Below are 21,935 nucleotides of genomic sequence, written 5' to 3' on the forward strand. Positions count from 1 at the left end.
ATAATCTCCTTTAAATTTTTAAAGATTTACTTTTCATATGGAAGTACTGAATCCACTTGAATAGATTGTTACGTATGGTGTGAGGTAGTATCAGTTTCATATTTTTCCCCATAATGGATCCCTAATATTCCTGACACCATTTGCTAAACAGCTCCTCTTTCCCTCATATCTATAGTGCTACTTCTGCTATGAACCAAAATTCCAGATATTCAAAGTAGAATGACTCTCAATTCTCTCATGCAGATCCATTTGTCTGTCCTTGGGCCAATACATGAGACTGTCTAGTGACTTTATAAGCATTCTGGTAGAGCCAAAGCTCATTCAAGACAGGTGCAAATCTTTTCAAATTTTACAGGAAGGATCTTGTTGGGATTTGGGTTGAAATAATTTGATTCTATAGATTGCTTTTGGGAAAATGATGTCATTATGATATTGGATCTTCCCATCCATGCACTCAGTAACATTTGTATTGTTTTTTTTTTTTTTGGACATTCTTTTGAATTTTTTTAGATTTTCTCCATGGAATTTTGGTACAGCTTCTGTTATATTTCTCAAATATATAGCTATATATATCATAGATATGACATATAAAATATTTGTATATGCATTTTGTGACTGAATACTATCTTTTAGAAAGCTATTCCACGTGTTTCCTCAATTTAAATATGCAATTGGCTTTTGTGTATTCATATTTTCTCCAATTATCTTGCTTTGTTATTAATGATAATAATTTGCATTTTTAAAGTTTTTGATAGAATTATCACATCTATGAGTATTTCCTATTATTATTCTCTTTATTTCTTTATCTTGACTTATTATGTAGGCTAAGACAAATATTGAAGAGGAAATCATCTTATTCTTGTCTCAAAGGAAATGCTTACCACATTTTACCTTTAAATATGCTTTACTGTAGATTTTTGATAGTTGCCCTTTAGCAGTAAAGTGTTCCTTTCCACTCCTAGTTTTATAAGAATTTTTAATTGTAAATTTTTAAAGTTTATTGAACATTTAAAAAATCTAACAAGAGTGTGAGATTTTTTATTTATTAATAAAGGGAATTATGCCAGAAATTTTTTAAAATGCTAAACTAAACTTTCATTCCTGAGATTAATAAAAAAAAAAATCATCGAATTGCTTTATATTTTTTACTCATCAATGAAACAAATTTGAAAATATGGAGTTTGGAATATTTAAATCTCCATGAGTGACAACAGCCCTCCTGTAATTTTAATTTTTTTATACCAACTTTGTCTGGATTTGGCATTGAGATTATACTGAGCTCATAAAACTAGTTGGGGGGTATTTATTCTGTTCTCTAAAAGTATTTGTATTATACTGGAATTATCTGTTCCTTGTGAGTTTGGTAGAATTCACTTGTAAAACCATCCATCTGAGCCTGAAATTTTCTTTCTGGGAAGATTTAAAACCAGTCTTCAATTTCTTTAATGAATACTTGGGCTTTTTATTTCATTTTGAGTCAGACAAAATGAATGACCCCCTAAGAAATATAATAAAACTAGGAGAAGGTTAATATTTAGTATTTCATAATTCAATTAAGGGAAGGAAATCTGTGAGTATTATCAAATAGGAAATGCAAATACAATTCTACTATTCTCAGGTGCTTCTAAAAATTATACCATCAACCATAAAGGTACAAATGAGGTCAAGATGTGGAGCAAGTGTTACAAAAACTGAGTCACTATGCTATGTAAACTTCTCGTGTCCAAAAATGACTCAGAAGAATGGATGCTGAATGTATAGAAGACATAGGGAAATTCACTGATATAAAAAAATGGTTTTTAGGGTGGGGACACATATAGGCTCTTATGGGTATATAATTTTTATAGGTGTTTATTTAATGTAATATATCTTTTGTTTTTATCCTCCCCTTATAATACTTATGATCCCCCTAATTATACTAATATTAGTAGTCGGTCTGAAAAGCCATGAGTTCTTGGAATCAAGGAAATAATGTCTTTATTATTCATGGAAATGCCTTACTTTTCATATGTATACTTCCCAGTAGTGGTGTCCCCTCTTCTTTTCATTTTTTAAAGACCATTCAAATCCAACATCTCGTCTGACAACTTTCTGGATATTCTCTCTGTATACATAAAATGAAGCCTATCGATAAGAATGAAAATAAACGCCAACAGAAATTTCTGTTGTGAGGTTTTGAATCCTTCTTTCCTAGGAGGCTGTGAACTCCTCAGAGGGGCCCAATCCCTTCCATGTACCTGGTCCATAAGGCTATATCTTACCCATCACAGGCAATTATTTTTCAGTCTTTTATTAGAATGTTTATTAGAATATTTTATTTTTTATTAGAATAAACTATACTTGTGGTGATCTCCCACTTCCCTGATTCTTTTTTAGTTTATCTGGATGTAATCAGAGACCCACAGCAGAAATGAAACTGAGTGTCAAATCTTAGCAGACCATTATCTTTCTGTTTTTAAATCCCTCATTATCTGGCTATTCAGTTTGGTAGCTGAAGACGCAGGAGGGGAGAATGGCAGGCGTTTCTATTGCTCTGATTTTCACTCTGGGCAAGGTCTCACTTATTCTTGTGTCTGGTCTGATGCTGTTGGATTTGATCCCCACGGGTCCAGTAACCAGACCTGTGGTGTAATCTTACACCTAATTAGACAATCACGCGGCCAGGCCTGGCCCCTGCCATTTGAGGAGCGATTTATTTTTCTTTGCTGTGCTCAGGAAAGTAAAGACTGCAAAGTCATCATAGAAGTCAAACTACTCCTTCCCCTGTGCCAGTCACGTCCTCGCACCCCCTGCCACTGGTGACACTTCTCTCTAGTGGCTCTGCAGTAGATGAAGGTGGGTAGAAGGGTGGTCTTCCAGGGTGGCATTCTGAGGGAACCAGGACCATACCTCTGTCTTCTGCTGAGCTTCCTCAGCACGGGTCTGATCTCATCATTCTCCCATGGAAAACCAAAAGGTAACTCCACAGGACATTCTACTTGTGTAGTCACCCCTCAGGGTCTAACCTCACCTCTTGGGCTATGCCTCTGTGGGGGAAATGCCATGCAACTGGAAAACTGTATAGTTTTTCAAACATAGCACTCCATTTCCAGGACCCTACTTTGAGCATAGCATTTGAGCATGGCGTTTTTCAGTCTGGAATGCTCTCTCTCTGCATCCCCCTGCCACACACGCACACACTCTATCTTATTTAGGTAGTCAGCTCAGTATGACTCTTTAAATTCTGTGTCTCCTCCACCTGGAAGTCTTCCATGACTCCCCAGTCTGGGATAAGTTCCATTCTTCTTTATTCCCACTTGTCTTTTTGTTCCATTACCTAAGCACTTGGATCACATTTTATTGTAATTGTTGGTTTACGGGTCTTCTCTTCCCAGCAGAGTATAAAATCTTGGAAGCAAAAGTGAAAATGCTGTCAATGTGACTAACACAGAGTACCTGGCACAGAGTAGGTCCTAGGTAAATATTCATAATAAATAAATTGATTGGTCAAAGAGGGGTTAAAGGGATCCCAGATATTATATTAAATATACTTGAATTAAAAAGGAATGAATAAAATTATTATATATCAAGAGCAAAAAAAAAAAAAAAAAACAACCCAAAAAGATGCAGAAATAGGGCCAAGGAGAAGCCAGGCATAAGTGTTAGATGCATGGGGAGGTACACTGACCAAGGTCAACCAGGGTGATTTTGAGGAGACACCATGACTGGAGCCATTTGGTCTGCAGGCTGACCCCAGGACCCAGATCCATTTTAGTGAGAAATAATGGAATGACAACATTATATCCTGCAAGAAGTGCAAATACTGGATAGAAAAGGAATGCACTTGAAAGGGAGCAAGTTGATGCATAAAGTTGTCTTCACAACTAAGGAGCCCTGACTGGGAGGGCTCTCACTAAGGATGTGGGATGGGGTGGAAGGCTATCTGTCAGGGGGTCTGGGGCATCAGAACTGCAGTTTGTTGGACATTGGAGATGCACAGGGTGAATTTTGGGAAGGGAAATTTGGCAGAGAACTCAGAGTAGGTAGAGAATAAGGTTGTCTTTTGGGAGCAGGGGGGGCCACCCCCAGGAGGATCCTGTTTAGAGAGCAAGGACTGGAATGGGACCACCACACAGACATGGAATCATTTCTAAGACCCCTTTTCTCGACTCTCCCCCAGGCTAGCATGGCCCGGGAAGCTCTCAATAAACACTGGTCCTTAGTGTGCCAGTCACTGGGATAAGAGTTTTAGATGCATTAATCTGTTCATTCTCATGATATTTTGAAGTTTGCCTTACTAGAATGTCCATTTTACAGATGATGAATCAGAAATTTAGGAAGGATAAGCTACCTGTCCCAAATCACACAATAAGAATGCTGGAGCCAGGATCTGAAAGCAGGTCTACAGGTGCCAAGGCCTGTGCATTTTAGCGTTGCTTTCTGCCTCCTTCCCACGGGGTCACAGCATACTTTGTTTTGAGCCTCTCTGATAACACTCTAACTTCCAAATGACCGCTTTAAAAAGACACATATTTTCCCATGCCCTGCTCCTCTGTCTGCAGCCAGGTCATGCTCGATCCTGGAGGTGCCTGTTGACTGCTCCCAACCAGTGCTGCCAAGAGGCATTACCAAAATGTGAAATGACTTTCTTTTGGAGGAAAAAAAAACATGAGTAATAATAACTGGACTCCAAAAGCAACAATTTGGACTATTTTTTGTTCTTGAAGAAATGTTAAGCTTGAAAGGGCAAGGCTCTTATATTGCTGTTTGAAGTTCAGACTCCTCTTCAGCCTTTCAAACTTTAAAGCGTGAGACTAGCATTTAAACATGTAGGATGCATAGTGTCCGTGTCACCCTGGGAGGATGGAATGCCAGAAAGTGCAAAGTAAGGGGGAAGTCCAGCTCCATTTTGCTGGTTACACTGATGCTTTAGTTTCCCCAGCTGCCAGGGTCTTCAAGTTTCTCAAGGGAAGCAGGAAATTTTACTACAAATTTAATTTATTTCACTGTAATTTTAAAATCCATGGTTGTTCATCGAGGTGGGCTGGGTCCACCGGAACTACTTGCTTGCACAGGGAACTTGGTCAAGATCCTTATTTTTGCTGGGCCTCAATGGCTCCTTCTGCTAAAAGGAGACAGTGGTACCCATGCCACTGGGCCACTTAGGAGGGGCATAAAAGATGAGGAATATAAAGGCTCTTTAAATTGTGAAGGGCCCTTTAAATGTAGGGGATTATTATTACACATTTTTCTAAGCTATGTTTTCTATTAAGGATGTGGTTTTGGCACACAGAGATGGAAGCCAAGGACATTCATTCACTCAAATATCCATTGTCATCTACTATATATTGCTCATCACCATATCGGAAGAGCCTAACACAATGACTAAGAGCAATGCTGAGCCTTTCCTTATGGGGCTGGAATCTGGCTGGAGATGCAATTCATTTTGCTGGAGAAGTGTATAGTAAAGAAAATCCTGAATCATTGGAAATATATAGGAGGATGCAGAAATGTCTTCCTATTCAGATTTGGGGAGTAGGACATGCTTTGTATTATGGTGCTGTCATGGGCTGTTCTGGACATATCTTCTGCAAACTCATATATTGAAGTACTAACCCCTAGTATCTCAGAATGTGAATGTATTTTAACAGTAATTAAGTTACAATTAAGTCACATGGGCATGTCTTAATCCAATATGACCGGTATCTTCAAACAAAGATTAGGACAGACATGCACAAGCACAAAGGAAAGACCATGAGAAATCAGAGGGTGAAGATGCCCACCTGTGAGCCAGGTTGAGAAGGCTATGGAAAAACAGCCCTATGGATTCCTCGATCTCGGGCTAAAAGATCTTAGCCTCCAGAACAGTGAGAAGATTAATCGCTACAGTTTAAGCCCCCTAGTTAGTGATACTTTGTTATGGCAAACTTAGCAATGTAGGCACCAAAGTAGACAAGAAATATTTTTGGAGTGAATGAACAAGTAAATGAAAATGATATTTAGCTGAGATCTGGTCCATGGGTAGCAGCCTAGGCAGAGTAAGGATGTGTATGAGAAGAGGAAGGGGATGGCCAGAATATTCCAGGCAAAGACAGTGGTAACTGGAAGGCATGGAGGCTTGTGAGAACAAACTGTGTTCAGCACAGCTATAGCATAGAGGTCACAGTGGGTTGGCAGGGGAGGAGGTGTGGGGACATTAGGGACAGGATCAAGCTGGGCCATAGAAGCCAGGCCATGGGGTGACTCAAATACGTCCAAGGGCCCTTACTGCCCCTCCCCCCGGTAAGATGAAATCACACATCTTATGGGTATGTTGTATGTTACGTAACATAAAATTCACTGAGGACTATTGTTCTAACTACCATGAGCTGGACACATGAACCTATGGGTTCTATTGTGATCTTCATTTTACAGGTGGGGAAGCAGAGATTCACCCAGATTGAATAATTTCCCTGAGAACAAATGGCTTGCAGGTAACAGAGCAGGATTCAGACTCACTTAGAGTATGGGTGTGCCAGTGTAACTGTTAAACCTCTTTAGGATGTACCCAGCTCTGGCTAGGGCACCTTTCACTGGGACACTAAGAGGCCTTGGTCCTCAGAGTTTGGGGTAGGAGGTTGTCAAGAGTGAAGGAAGGCATGTTCTATGTGCTTCATGGGGTGTGTACGTGTGTGTGCATGCAGGTGCATGCAGACTTGTAGCTGTTTTGCGCGAGAAGAATCTTCTGTGGACAGCAGGGCTGGACATGAATCTTCACACTGGGGTCCCTAGGTTCTGTCAGGGAGAAGATGCCATGCCCCAGGCAAACTGCACAATGGCTGGAAAGTCCATTGTAATCTGGGTCAAGATTGCTTAAATGTCAGCAGGAATGTGTTTCCTTACCTCTGCCCTTCTCCATGTGGAGGGCCTCCACCAGCAAGACTCCCCTGGCCACTCTCCTCACTCCTCCCTTCCCTTCATGCAAGGGAGGATCTCCCTCAGATGAGGGGTGTGGCAGTCTGTCTGACAGTAGCCATGCCTAGGCAGTCTGTCTTGCTCCAGTTTCCAGCACCTTCTGTGCCAGGAGGATGGACTAAATTTCAGGCTGAAGTACCATTGACTTCTTACCTACTGACCATACCTCAAGCCGTATTCTCTGATGTAGCTTTTATCAGCACAGAAGTGGATGTTTTTCTCTATATCTGCCTGGCTGTGGTGTTTATGTCAGCTGGCTCTGAAGTATGGGAAGAAAGACACATTTTGCCAATCCCTTTAAGCTCTGATGAACTGGATTAAAAATAAGGATGTGCTTGGGACGCCTGAGTGGCTCAGTGGTGGAGTGTCTGCCTTTGTCTCAGGTTGTGATCCCACATCAGGCTCCCTGCATGGAGCCTGCTTCTCCCTCTGCCTCTCTCTCTCTCTCTCTCTCATGAATAAATAAATAAAATCTTTAAAAAAATAAGGATGTGTTTAATATGGATGGAGGGTACTCAAGCAATGAAGGGCAGAGATGCTCTAGTTAATCCCCCACCTGTGCATTTCTTGCTCCCTCCTTACATTTTCCAGAGTTTTCCTCACCACCCAATGAGAGTGGGGATCTTAAAAGGCATTTGTCCTGTGAGTCACTTGCAGATTTATTTTCAGTTATTTTCTCTGTGAAATATTTTTGATACCTTTGTATTGAGAATGCTGATGATAGAATAGATGACACACTGAGCATCCTGTAAAACAGACACATGTACATGTGCTGTGAGAAGGACTGGGGAGGGAAGGTATCCCTATTATCCATTGCCCCATAATAATGGTCTGTAACAAACAGCCACAAGCATTTATCAATCAGGAGCTAGCGGGGGATCAGCTAGGCCGCTCTGCTCACCTTGCCTGGGTTTGTTTGCATGTCTGGGCATTGACTGGCTGTTGGCTGGCCCAGCATGGCCTCAATGGGGGTGAACTGCGGTGACTCTGCCTTGCTCTGTATGCCCCTTATTCTTCAGCAGACTAGTGTGTACATGGCCTGAGGACCATGGGAGAAGTGCAGTGAGTAAGAAAAAACATGTAGGGCCTCTGTGGTCTGGGCTCAGAACTGGCACACCGTCCCTTCAAGCCGATCATATTAGCCACAGTGAGTCACATGGGGTGCGGAAAGTCTTCTGCCCTAATGAGTGAAACTCCTAAGTCCAAAATGGTAGGGAGGAGCAAGAAAAGGTGGAGCATTAATTCCAACGGTTTAGCACAACAGGGGAGAGAAGAAATCATGGTAAAGGACATGCCTCCCGTGACACTCTCACCATCAGGGTGACCTGGACAGAAAAGCGCAGACCACTGGCCAGGGCTGCTTACAGCTAGATGCCTAGTTTGGCTCTGCCAGCAGAGTCTGGCTGCTGTCCACTCTGATTGCTCAGTGCCTGTGCTGTTCTGGTTGTTGGACCTTTCAAATATCACCCTTGCCCATATCCATCCACTAACCAAATCTTAGGACTTTTTAATTCTTCAGTCCATAGGTTCAGGGAGGTCTTTCTTTCTTTTCTTTCTTCCTTCCTTTCTTTTATAGCATGGTTTCCTACAACCTTCTGACATCTCTCCCTCTCCTCGGTCTGGTCTCTACTGGTCTTACACTATGACCAGAGTTGTCTCTCTCATACCTCCTCTACTTCAGATTTTCCCTGGATTTCTGTACTTCATCTATTACCTGTGCATCTGCAGCCTCATCTCCAGGGACTGAGATCATTACAGTTGTTTCAAACCACCTGACCTTTTGTCAGACTGGACCCTCTGCTCAGAAGCCTGACCCAGACTCCTCCCTTTTCCATCTCAGCCCGTGTGTCCTTCAGGATGTGTGGAGTAGGCACCCCTTCCTCCAGGAAGCCTACCTTCCCTTCTCCCAAGCTAGATAGAATGAGGCTTGTTCCCTGTGCTGCTATAGCCATTGGTGCTTCCTTTAGGATTTACCATGCCTATGACACCGGTCTCTTTACAGGTCTGCCTCTCACTCCACACTTCCACTTCTGGTGGGGTGGGACTCAGTCTTCTCTGGGTTCACATCCACAGTATCCCCGACAGAGCCTGACACTATAGGTACTCACTAGATTCATTGGTTTCAATGAAAATAGGTATTCATACAATTCAGTGTGTATACAGTGCGTGTGTACACACGCACACATACACACTTGCACCCTTCTCCCCACTCCCCAACCCCAACTATCTCTCTCTGATGTATCACAAACACACACATACCCAAAGGGTTCATGTGGGGTACTAAGTAAAGTAATTGAAAACTTCTGCTTTGATGTTTTTTATTTCAGGAAGCTACTTGAACAGAGGGTAATTATTGCTGTTAATAGCAATAATTTCCCCATAATCTGGTTACATGTCCTATTTCATTTTAACGATCAGAGCAGCTGTCTTTAAACAAGTCTGGACGGGCCTCCGGGGACAGAGCTTCCTGAGGCATATTCTCCTTGGTCTAATTATTCCACTGCTGGAACATGTCTGAGAAGCTGAAGGTGGGGGGCACAATCTTCCCCCCCACCAGTCTTCTAGAACTTTCTGGTGCTTTTCCACGGCAACTCCACTGTGCCACAGAAGGAGAGGCAGATAGGATTTCTGACCTCATCATCTTAGGAGCAATGAGATGCTTTCTGGAGGCAGGGCCCCAAATCAAAGGGAGTACGTCTCCTTTTTTCTTAATCAGTAGCTGATAACATGGAAACCACCAACTATATCAATGCCTTGCAGCCTCTCTCATCTTTCTTTCCTCTCTAAAACTTGCTTTAAAGGAGGATATGGGTTGCTTCAGATGGTTTCACTTTAAACCAAAACACGGGATTCTGTGCCTTGTGCATTTGCTATACATTTTCTAAATCGATAGCTGATAGCCACGGGCTCCCTGGTTCTGGGGATCCCAGGGGTGTGCATGCTCCCCCGGGGTTTCTGGTCTGGAGGAAGAGCTCTCCAAGCATGCTTGCTGTTTCAGTGCACAGCGCTGGCTCTGGAGCCAGCCACATCTAGATTCCAGACTTTTCTCTGCCACCCACAAGGTTCTGTGACCTCGGAAAGGTCCTGGGTCTTTCGCATCTCCAAATTTTAGTTCCTCCTTTGTAAGTATGGATAAAAATACCCATCTTGTGTCGTTGACCTGAGGCTTAGGCAGAGGCAGCCTAGGCCATACAGGTAGTAAATGAATGCTTCTGATTTTACTGGTGACCTTGATGAGAGTGACTTGGTGATCTGATTAAACACAGTTGGACAGAAAAGACAAATTTCAGAACTCTAATGAGGCAGGAATAATAGCTTTATGCAAAACAATGGATTTCAGCTAATGGTCATCTTTCCCAAACCGTAGGGGAACAGGGATGACCAACTGGTCAATGGGTGGACTCATGTGGGTGAGAAAAGGATACCCCTAGCATTTCCCCCTAGCTCTTTGCACCTAACTGTTGAAAACAGCTGTTTTCAATATGGTAACAATTTAGGAAAACAGTCAAAAGGATACCTTGGAAATTTTAGTCCTACAGTTATGAAAAGACCCACAGGAGGAGACGCGTTGTCTTTAACTGGGTCATTTCATTTGAACCATGGTGGGTTTTATTTTATTTTTAAGTGAAATAAACCTTAAGAACAATTATTGTTCAACACACATTTTTATGCATACTTCCTGTCTTTAAAAGGGCTGGCTCCATAATTGAAGCAAATATAAAATATATAAAACAACAAATGGAAACATGTGCTGGCACTACCCATGGTGAGTTCTTTCTTGACAAAAAGTGTTTCCAGGGAGTATTACAAAATTTTCAAGCCATGTGAGGTAGTTTGGATAGGATATGGAGACCATCTTCTTTCTCTTACACAATACTATTAATGTCCTGCTCTGTAAATATAAAAAAAAACGTTTATTTATATATTCATTCTTGTTTCCTCAAGTCTTTTGCCTCAGTGTTATGAGACTTTGAAATAAAAGAAAGAAAGAGGCTTTGGAATCATAGTTGAAAGCAATGCCTCATGGACAGGGGTTTAAAAGTAATAAGGAATAATTCCCCCTCTCCCTATAAGTTCTGAACCAATTGAGAAACAAACACAAAGGACAGCAAGATGAAGGTAAAACTTCCAGGCTTCATTGTTGGTAGTGTTGCCTTGGATGGCAAGGCTTGGACCTGAGGCCAAATAGACTTTCATTATTTTTTTCCATGAACAGGACTTTGAATGACACATTTGAGAGTGTGAATCTACAGAATGGGCAAACATTTACATAGCTTAGTGCAAGAAGAATCACTGCCCCTTGACCATGCAGTTCCAATAGCAAAGACTATAAATCAAAGCTCTTAACCCTACCTAGTCTAGAAACACACTGGTGAGTGTCAGACTAACTACTCAGCTACTAGATGAATCATTCCATCAGGAAGAATTGAGTATGGTATGGGGAACATGGGCTACCCGTTGACTCTAAGGCAGGCAGTCTCCTTAGGAAATACATGGAAAGAAGAAAAGATATATGACCGTGGGTATTTTGTTTTTCCTTTGAGTCTCACTTTTCCCATTTAATAGATGAGATACCTGGATCTTTCCAACACCAACTGAGTGTCCTATACTCAACCCTATTCTCACACTAACCACCCAGAGTTAGTGTCAGACTCCACAGGCTTAAGAGCTCAGCTGCATAAGACTGACCTCCCTTCGTCTGAAGTAGCAAGTCCCAGGTCCCCAGGCTACCTACGCTTCTGTCCAACTTGGCTACAAATTCGGGGTGTTCCCCACCACTCCCCTCCCCCATCAGGTCCAATAATTCACTAGAAAAAACTCACAGAACTCAGAAAAGTACTATACTTAATATCGCAATTTTAATATAAAGGATACAACTGAGAAACAGTCAAATGGAAGGGATACAGAGAGCAAGGTCAGGGGTGGGCATGGTGTAGGGTTTCTGTGCCTTTTCTGTCTGTACCACCCTCCCAGCACATTGAAGTATTCATCAATCCAGAAGCTCCCCAGACTTCCATCGGTCTAGAGTTTCCATCAAGGCTTCATTATGTAGGCATGGTTGTTCCAATCATTGATCACTCAATCTCTAGCCCCATTCTTCTCTCTAGAGGGTAGGGAGTAAGGCTAAAGCTTTAATCCTCTAACAGGTGTGCAGCCAGCCTCTCCTTTGAAACATGACAATCCAATTTGAATCCCCTTGTCTGCACAAGCTCAGACATGGTGTAAAGGGGATCATTCTCAATATCAGAAAACACTCCTATTACACAGGAAGTTCTAAGGAATTTCTAAGGTCTGTGCCAGGAACTGGGGGTAAAGACCAATTATATATATTTTATCATTTCACGGTATCCACTTGATGTACCTAACTAGCTCTATAGACACTTGAAGATTAACTAAATTAAGGTAAATAAGTATTTTTGAACATTAATTACCTGCTCCAACCAGCTGGTTAGATAAGGGCACTAGACCTATTTAGAGGTTCCCCAATTTTTTAAAGATTTTAGAGAGAGAGAGAGAGAGAGCGCATATATGTCTGTAAACAGGCAGAGGGAGAGACAGAAATCCTCAGAGTTCTTGCTGAGTGCAGAGCCTGATGTGGGGCTCGATCCCAGGACCCCAAGATTATGACCTGAACTAAGGTCAAGAGTTGGATGCTTAGCCACCCAGGTGTCCTAGGGGTTCCTCAACTTTTCATCAATAAAGACCTCATCTATTATAATCTCAGAATGGATATTATGTTTTGAAAGATTTTTGCTTCTCAGGCTGATACATTAAAAATAGGGAGGAAACTCAACACACTATTTATAGGTTGAAAAGTAATGGAAAGCTACACAGAACAGATGATCTCATGTCCAGCAATATGACCCCACCAAGCTGATTACCTTCCAACCAAAATTGAAGAAAAGGCTTATCTTTGTGGCTTAACCTTTGGGAAATGAGTATATTTGTATTATGCATCAAAAATGTCTCTGATTACAGAACATGAGAGACTCCTAACTCTGGGAAACGAACAAGGGGTGGTGGAAAGGGAGGTGGGTGGGGGTGGCAGTGACTGGGTGATGGGCACTGAGGGGGGCACTTGATGGGATGAGCACTGGGTGTTATTCTATATGTTGGCAAATTGAACTCCAATAAAAAAAATGTCTCTGATTAGAAAGAAGGAGCATAGGAAATATTAGAAGTCTATAGGTGATGAAATTAGGAGCAATTTGTAAATACAGGGAATATAAATAAAAATAGAAAGAAATGAATGCATTTCACTTGGAAAACTTGTAAGTCAAAAAACTGTTAAACCTATACAAATGAACTAAAATGGCTAATATTTTGGTAGAGCTCTAAGAACCTGATTCAGAGAAGATCATCTTTCAAGATTCTTTCCAACATTTATTGTTTTCTCATTAACAAATATTTGTTGAGTATTGAGCCAGACATTGTTCCAGGCAATGGAGATAGGAAGCAAAAAGACATTTGAGGTTCTTACCCTCAAGAGTTTAAAATGCTCTGGGCTTAAAATGATGATCATAGGGATATCATATATCCCATGTTACATATCATATGCCATATTGTATCATTAATTATCATATTAATAGTTATAATAAGCATGTGATAAATGTTAAGATATGTTAAGTCTGTGCTGTGTTTTGCAGGGGTGATTTTAGTTCCTCTTCAGAGCAGGTCATGAGGTTGGTACTGTTATAATCAAAATCTGAGTCCCAGAGCAGTTTAGTTAGTTGGCCAGGGTCACATAGCTACTAAGTGACAGAAATGGGATTGGTTCCCAAGTCGGCTGTTCCATACTTTTAACCCCTACTCCTGAGATAGGATTTTCTGCTTGTACTTCTATGCCCTCCTTTCATAGACATGGCCAACATGCATATGAGAAAATGCTCTGCATTATTTATTTTTTTATAAATTTATTTTTTATTGGTGTTCAATTTGCCAACATATAGAATAACACCCAGTGCTCATCCCGTCAAGTGCCCCCCTCAGTGCCCGCCACCCAGTCACCCCCAACCCCCGCCCACCTCCCCTTCCACCACCCCTAGTTCGTTTCTCAGAGTTAGGAGTCTCTCATATTCTGTCTCCCTTTCTGATATTTCCTACCCATTTCTTCTCTCTTCCCTTCTATTCCCTTTCACTATTATATATATTCCCCAAATGAATGAGACCATATAATGTTTGTCCTTCTGCGATTGACTTATTTCACTCAGCATAATACCCTCCAGTTCCATCCACGTTGAAACAAATGGTGCTATGCCCTTCTTTTAAAGAGGAGGGCTTTGAAACATATAAGAGTGTGTGTGTGTGTGTGTGTGTGTGTGTGTGTGTGTGTATGTATGTGTAAAATCAATTTTAAAATTAGCAAATAAAATGATTGTTGAATTTGGCCAGGTGTTTGGAAAATCTGGGTGCTTCTGGCACTTTCTACTGGCAAGGCATCAAGGCTTCTGCCCTAATGAGTGGTTATCCATGAGACACTGCAGTGAGCCACTTCAGGAGGGGGCATCAGAAAATTCAGGTGCAAAATTGTTGGCAGGGATGATACAGAAGGAACTTGGAGACCCAGATTTGGCAAAGGAAACCCTGAAATACTTGTTTGAAGAGAAAATCCTTTGTATAAGGCTGAGTCAGGTATTTTGTCTCTGCCTTTTTTTTGGGGGGGGGGGAAATGGAGGAGGATAGCTCTTGGAAGTCATTGGGGCAGGGACAAAATTCAACCCACCTGCTAGTTTTACATAGCAGTCTTGCAAATCAAACTTCACTTGTGGGCACTCTGAGAGCTCCCAGATGATGGCCTTAGAGTCTGGGGCAACTGTCACTCTTGGCTGAACTTAACTCAAAACCACCAGCAAGGGTTCCTTCTGTCATATAGACACCTATTTGGTTTGAGCTGTAAGATAAGATGAGAAATGGTTGGGCAGGGCAATGGAGGGAGAGAGGCAGGTGCGTCAGTGTATTTTTATCCTGCCACTCTCTTTGAAGTGCATGCCACATGCTCCACAAAGTCTTTCCCTCAGGGTAAAATGGAAATAAAATTACCTGCTCTGGGAATTTCAGAGTGAAAAATGAACTCACAGCCAGGATGCTAGGATTGTTACAGACATGACATTTAATAGGGTAAGGAGAGGTGATTCAGGGCAGGGATCCATAATGGAGCAAGTAGAAGGGAACCTGGACTTTAGAGTCCTACATCCTGAGCAGGATGCTCTGCATCATGGAGCCTCAATTCCTCCATATTTAAAATGACAGTAGTAGTAGTAGCAGTAGCAGCAGCAGCAGTAATAAAATCAGGACTTGCCCTTAAGAAATTATAGGATTCCAAACCCTGGCAGGGGTAGGAAGAGCTTTCTAGTTCTTGGTGAAGGCAGCATTAATAGGAAGGACAGCATTTCATAGAGAAACAATTGGTACACTATTTTACATCAGCTGGGGCTGAGGGCTGGGCTGAGGCATCTGCAGAGCACAGGCCATGAGGTATAGTCCATTATATAAACACACACACCATCTTCTTTATCCATTCATCTGTCATTTAGGCTCTTTTCATAGTTTGGCTATTGGGGACATTCCTGCTATAAGCATTGGGATGCAGCTGTCCCTTTGGATCACATTTATATCTTTGGACTAAATACCTAGTAGTGCAACTGCTAGGTCCTAGGGTAGGTCAATTTTTAACTTCTTTAGGAACCTCCACACTACTTTCCAGAGCAGCTGTACCAGCGTGCATTCCCACCAACAATGTATGAGGGTTCCCCTTTCTCTGCATCTGTACCAATATTTGTTGTTTCCGGTCTTATTAACTTTAGCCATTTTGGCCAGTGTGAGGTGGTATCTCATTGTGGTTTTGATTTGTATTTCTCTGATGCTCAGTGATGGTGAGCATTTTTTCATGTGTCTGTTGGTCATTTGTAGGTCTTCTTTGGAGGAATGTCTGTTTATATCTTCTGCCCATTTCTTGACTGGATTATTTGTTTTTGGGGTGTTGAGTTTGATAAGTTCTTTATAGGTCTTGGTTACTAGCCCTTTATCTGATAAGACATTTGCAAATATCTTCTCCCATTCTGCAGTTGTCTTTGGTTTTGCTGAATGTTTCCTTTGCTGTGCAGAAGATTTTTATCTTACTAAAACTCAATAGCTAAATTTTGCCTTCATTTCTCTTGCCTTTGGAGACATTTCTAGCAAGGAGTGGTTGCGGCTGAGGTGGAAGAGATTGTTACCTGTGTTCTCTAGGATTTTGATGGATTCCTGTCTCACATTTAGGTTTTCATCCATTTTATCTTTGTATATGGTGTAAGAAAGTGGCCCAGTTCCATTCTTCTACATGTGGCTGTCCAATTTTTTTTAATACCATTTGTTGAAGAGACTGTTTTTTTCCCCATTGGATATTCTTTCTTGCTTTGTTGAAGATTATTTGACCATAGAGTTGAGTTTCTATTTCTGAGGCCTCTCTGTACTTGTAAATAGGCTTGATAATAAGAGGACTACCTTCTAGGGGCCATAGGGACTTGAATGCATAAACTCATATAAACGGGTTTTATAAGTGCCTCATATGCAGTAGGTTTATTTAACAGTTAGCAATAATTACCCTTTTTTCTTTGGGAAAAGTGAGGCCTAGGACTTATTTAGGGTTATAGAAGTAGTAGCAGAGCTTAGACTGAAATCCCATTTTCTCAAATTTCAGTTCTGCTCCTCCCCAGTTTTTGAACACAGACAAAATTTTAGAGCTGAGAAATAGCTTGAATATCAGTTTTCTTTATGCTCCCACTTAATATACAAGGAAACCAACACCCAGACAGGTTGAGTGAGAGGCTCATAGTCATCCAACAAGATAGTGCCAGGGCCTAATAGAACACAGTCTTCCTGACTACACTCCCTCTGGGCCATGCAGAGAGGCTATTTATGATGAAAAGTAGAGCTGGGTTAAGAATAAACACTCATGTGCCACACTGTCTTTCTCAGGAAGCCTGTGCCCTTAGGGAACCAGTCAGGCTTCACAGTGTTCCTATTAGGATAGAAACGAAGTAAAAATTAAATGCAGCTTTGGAAACCATTGAATCCTTTAACTTTTGGAAATTGCTGGAATTTGATAACCACATTCTCCCTAAGGCATCTTCCCTAAGAGGACAGGAGTCCAGGAATCAGCCACCCAAGTGGCAAAGGTCTGGAGTTAGATACCTTTACTGTGAGCGCCCTGAGACCTGCAAGGCTCTCCTTTCCCCTCTACCCACGTGTATATTACAGGAAGTACGCAAGCACAGTAAAAGCATTTTGAAAGATGAGGATATGTAACAGCACCCACCTCATAGGCACAGTAGGGAGAATTAATGGAGTTATTTCATGTAAATTGCTTAGAACAGTGCCTGGCAGGTAATACATGCTCAATATAGCACTGCAGGCTCTGTAAGCAGTGCTTTGTTTAAATGGCTCTACCACACTCCATAGGATGGCCATATTAGAGCTGTTAAAATGTTGAACCACTTTGTCAGCGTGGTTATTGAATGCTGATCATTTCCCTAGCATTGGCACCAATGTCCCACCCATTCAGATAGTGCATCGGTGGACAACTTTATTCTAAAGCAGGAGCCTGCTCACTATGCTCCTAGGGCCAACACCAGGCCACCTCTTGGTTTTCTAAATACAGTTTTGCTGAAACACAGACACTCCATTGAAATATTGCCTGGGGCAACTCTTGCCTTACCGTGGCAGAGCTGAATAGTTTCAGCAGAGCCTGGTGCTTTTACTGTTTAGCCTTTTTCAGAAAACATTTGCCAGTTCCTGTTCTCAATGAATCTTAAGTGTGTAAAAAGCTTTTGTGTTTTTTTTTTTTTTTGCAAAGATTATTAAAACTATGTATAGGCATGTGTACATGTACACATATTCCTTTCCCACTAAATTGCTCTAACTCTTTGAGTCCATCCTCAGTGTTTCTTTTGGCCAGGACAAGGTGGGTGGGAAAGGCAGGGTGCAAGCCCTGCCCTAATAGAGTTGCTTGATGGTGTGGAGCCATTGGGCATGGTTATTTTCTGGGTCCCTTTAACAATGTGCTTCTTTTAAATTTTTTTCTTCATGATTCAAAGTTTTGTTCCATGTACATTTCCATCAACCTCATGAAGAACACTTTGTATTAGACAAGAAGATGAAAGAAGAGAAAGGGCTCTGGCTAGGAGCCCAAGACCTGAGATCCAGATCTGTTTTTTCACTAATTTGCCACATGACCTTGGGTGAATGTCCTGTCTTGACAGTATTTCAAGTCCATCCCCAGGTTGTCTGTGTGGTCTAGCTTCTAATTGTTTTCCTCTGGACACGTTCAATGGCTTCTCTCCTCCTGGCCTCTCTGCCCTCACTTGGCCTTCTCTACCCACCCTCCAGCCTTTGGTGAAGCTACTCCTCTCCTCAAAAATTATCATGGGATTTTACTTTATACATTTTAACCTCTCTGAGATCCAGTTTCTCATAGAAAGAGGGTTAACAATAGGGGGCTGTGATGGCATTATTGTGAAGGTCTGATGAGATGTGTAATGTATTGTTCTAAACGCAGTAGACCACCACCACCAGACCAGCATCACAGTGGATCAGACCCCAAAACCCTGCTCCCCTCTCTTGAAACTTGGGCCAGAAATCCTACTCTTGGGGAAATTCAAACACTGGAAACACTTTCCAAAATCTTTTTCCTCCATCCAAGCTTCTGCCTACTGGCCTGGCATGGTACAAATGCTTTCACAGGCAACTGGGATTTTAATCTGTGCCAAGAGACTGCTTGTCCAAGGTCGCTTGGCAATACTTGATCCTCCAAGTCCCCTACCTCCACACATTTACTCTTTCAACATTCAGTCTTTCAAAGACATCTATAAATAGGTGCTTAGTTTATCTTCAGATAAACCTTAGAAATAGGCATGTATTATTCATCTATGACAGATAAGGGAATGGAAGGCCAGAGAGGTGAAGTGACCTATTCAAGGTCACACAGACATTTTGCAGCTCAGGTGGGAATAAAACTCCCATCTTTTAGCTCCTGGTCACATGCTCTTTCCTCCACTCTACACAGATTTTTAAATGGCTTTTTGTCTTAAAATTTCCCACACCTGGCTTTAACCCCAAATAAAATTTTTGTGCATAAAGTCAGTATTATGGAGCCGAGAGGGAGAGTGGTGGGAAAGAAATCTCATGTTAATGGGCTTGATGCTAGACAGGAACTTTAAACTGAGAGAAAAAAACAGGATGTAGATGAAATCTCTGCAGAGGAAAAGAAAATAATGTTTTACTTATAAAAAAAAGGGAAAGAAAAAGGAAACTGGGCCCTGCTACCAAGGTATTCAATTCTAACATATTAAATTCAAGGAACACAAATACCATTGACATGAGAACTTCTGCATGGAGAGGAGAAAAACCTTATTATGATTTGAAAACCTGGAGATTACTTTTTTCCTCTCCTTTTTCCAATTTATATCCCTGCCTGGGTCTCAGTGTCTCCCATAAATGAGAGGGTGGATGGGTGACTCAATGTAGGCTAAGCCTGGCTACTATCACAACAAATCCTCAGATGTTAATCACTCACAACAACAAAGATTTACTTCTTGCTCTCTTGGATTGGTGGTGGCTCTGCTCCAGGTCTTCCTTTTCCCCAGATCAAAGTGGAAGGAGCAACCCCTCCCTGGGACATGTCAGTGTCATGGCTGAGAGGAAAGAAACAAAGCAGAACTGTTGTTTGCTCATTAGAATTTTTGCTTGGAAAGAACACATACCATTTCTTTCACATTTTGTGAGCCAAAGCAAGTCATATGGACACGTCCAATGTCAATGGGATGGGAATTATGGTTCTCCTCAAGGACAGGTCCAATAAAGTAGGGCCTTACAGGAAGGAACAGCAGATTCTGGCAGTAATACAGTCTATCAAAATTGGGTTAAACTTAGTATATCCAACTGTTTTTCCTTCATATTTCCAACGGCTACATTTGGATGCTTTACCTCAAATTCAGCATGTCCAAAACTGAACTCAACCACCTCTGCTCCCCAAGTGTACCCTTCTTTCTCTCTTTTCCACAGAAATGGTGCCACCATCTGTCTACCCCATCACCCAAACCAGAATAGAGAGTTATCCTAGACTGTTTTTCCTTGGTCTCACTTCTATATCCAATCGTTAGCTGAGTCCTATAGATTCTGCTTCTGAATTATCTTTCACTTTTATCGCCTTCTCTAGATTTCTTACGAACTGTTGTAGTCCAGGCCAAGGCTGATGAAGGCCTGACTGACTGCATCAAGTCCCTCATGAATCTCCCCACCTCTAGCCTGTGGCCCCCAATGTGGGGTATGGGTTTGAGGAGAGAGGACATAATAAAATCCAGAAATCATCACAAGACCAGTAGATTATTCCTGAATAAATGGTCAGTAAATTTTTCTTTCAAAGTATTTCTTCCTCTCTCTCTCTTTTTTTTTTTCCAAGGAGGAAGGGACAGAAGTCAAATACATTAAACAATTAACATGATCCTAAAAAAAATGTTATCCTTCATTGAATATTAATGAATTCTTTAGTCCAGCATTCTAAAATATAAAGAAAGATGATGGGAAATGCAAGTCCTTAAAACAAAACAAAAAAGCCTCCCATTGTGGGAGGCAACACATTGGACTGTACCATTCATTCTAGAAAGCTGGACGCGGATGCAAAAAACTTGAGCCATCTTTGTTCACTGCTGCTATACCTGTGCCTGGCTTCCCAGTTTCTAGATTCTCCAGAGGGAAAGGTAGAGAAGGAAAGACTGTGGGTGGTGAGGCAGTGGGTGGAGCCTCAGTCAGAAATGGTAGACCTGGTAAGAATTTCACTCCTGCTACTTCTCCAGGTTTTGGTGACATGACATTAGACACAGCAAGAAGAGACCTCAGTTACTAGGGAGTCCAGCCCCCACACTTCGTGGTGAAGAACTGCAGTGTCAGAGAAGGACAGTGACTTGCTCAAGGTTGCCTAGTAAGTGAGCAGCAGGACTAGGCCCAGAAGCCAGGATGCCTACATAATAGTGAAGCCTCTTTGTACTGTGACAGTCTGGGACATAGTGCTGAAGAAGAGCAATAAGTCCAGTTTCTCTAGCTCTTTATGTGCATTTTCTTCTTCATCTATTTCATCTTCTCCCATCAATGGTCTTACCAAAATTTGACCTTTTCTCAGACACAACAGATACTTCTAGGACTTTCCATTGGTATATTTGCATTCAGTTTGAGAACTAAGTGGACCGCATTGTTGGAAGTAGGCCAGCCTCTGAATTAAAAGACCTAGGGCCAGAGCCAGCTTCTACTGCTCACTTACTATGTAACATTAGGCTCTGCTTAGTCTTGGTTTCCTCATTTACAGAATGGGTGTAGTAACACATGCCTCTCAGGCTGCCTCTTATAAAAATTAAATAAGAAATAAGTGTAATTACTTAGCACTGAAACTGATCATTCAGTTTGTCTCGCTTCTACTGAAGTATTTGCTCAGTGCAAGATCCCAGGACCACAAATATTGCCCAGTGTCAGCCAGCAAGCACTAACCACAGCTCCCCGCTAGCATGCTGGTCTTCTCCACCCACCGATTGACAAGGCAAAGAAGTAAGACAGGGAAGGAAGGATCAATCCTTTCTAGAGTCAGGGGAGGGGATACTGGAGAGTAAATTTTGAATGATGAAACAGAACTCCCTACATGAGAAATTGGGGTAATTTTCAGGAAATTTAACAGCATGAGCAGATGCAAAAGTGTGATGGTTTTTGGAAAGCTAAAGCAAGACATTTAATATAGCTAAAGCACAGATTAGAAGGGGAAGTGAGTGGGGGATGGTCAGAGTGAGAAACAAGACTAGAAAGTTTGGTTGGGCCAATTCATAAGGCGGCACCAGTGAGAGACGCTGAAGAGAGGAGTAGGAATTCAGTGTGAGCCAGAGCTCTCAGGCTGGTGGGCCTGGGGTTCAGCCCAAAGACATGTTCACTTGATTCACATAGGGCCCTAATTTAGGTGGGGCATGCACTCTCCAATTCTACTT

The 21,935-nt window shown here is 41.8% G+C and overlaps 1 long non-coding RNA gene across 3 annotated transcripts in view; it reads right to left on the reverse strand.

The window, feature by feature from the left end:
* Positions 1 to 11,770: 11,770 nt before the first annotated feature.
* LOC140630361 (uncharacterized) overlaps positions 11,771 to 21,935 on the reverse strand; it is a 60,396-nt gene continuing 50,231 nt past the window's right edge. For all 3 annotated transcript variants that reach the window (XR_012028128.1, XR_012028127.1, XR_012028126.1), the window contains 3 exons: positions 19,487 to 19,604; positions 14,657 to 14,824; positions 11,771 to 12,037 (listed from right to left, as the gene is read on the reverse strand). This is a non-coding gene — a long non-coding RNA (uncharacterized lncRNA). The remainder of the gene's footprint in view (positions 12,038 to 14,656; positions 14,825 to 19,486; positions 19,605 to 21,935) is intronic.

Source organism: Canis lupus, chromosome 3 (genome assembly GCF_048164855.1).
Source record: "Canis lupus baileyi chromosome 3, mCanLup2.hap1, whole genome shotgun sequence".
NCBI lineage: Eukaryota > Metazoa > Chordata > Mammalia > Carnivora > Canidae > Canis > Canis lupus.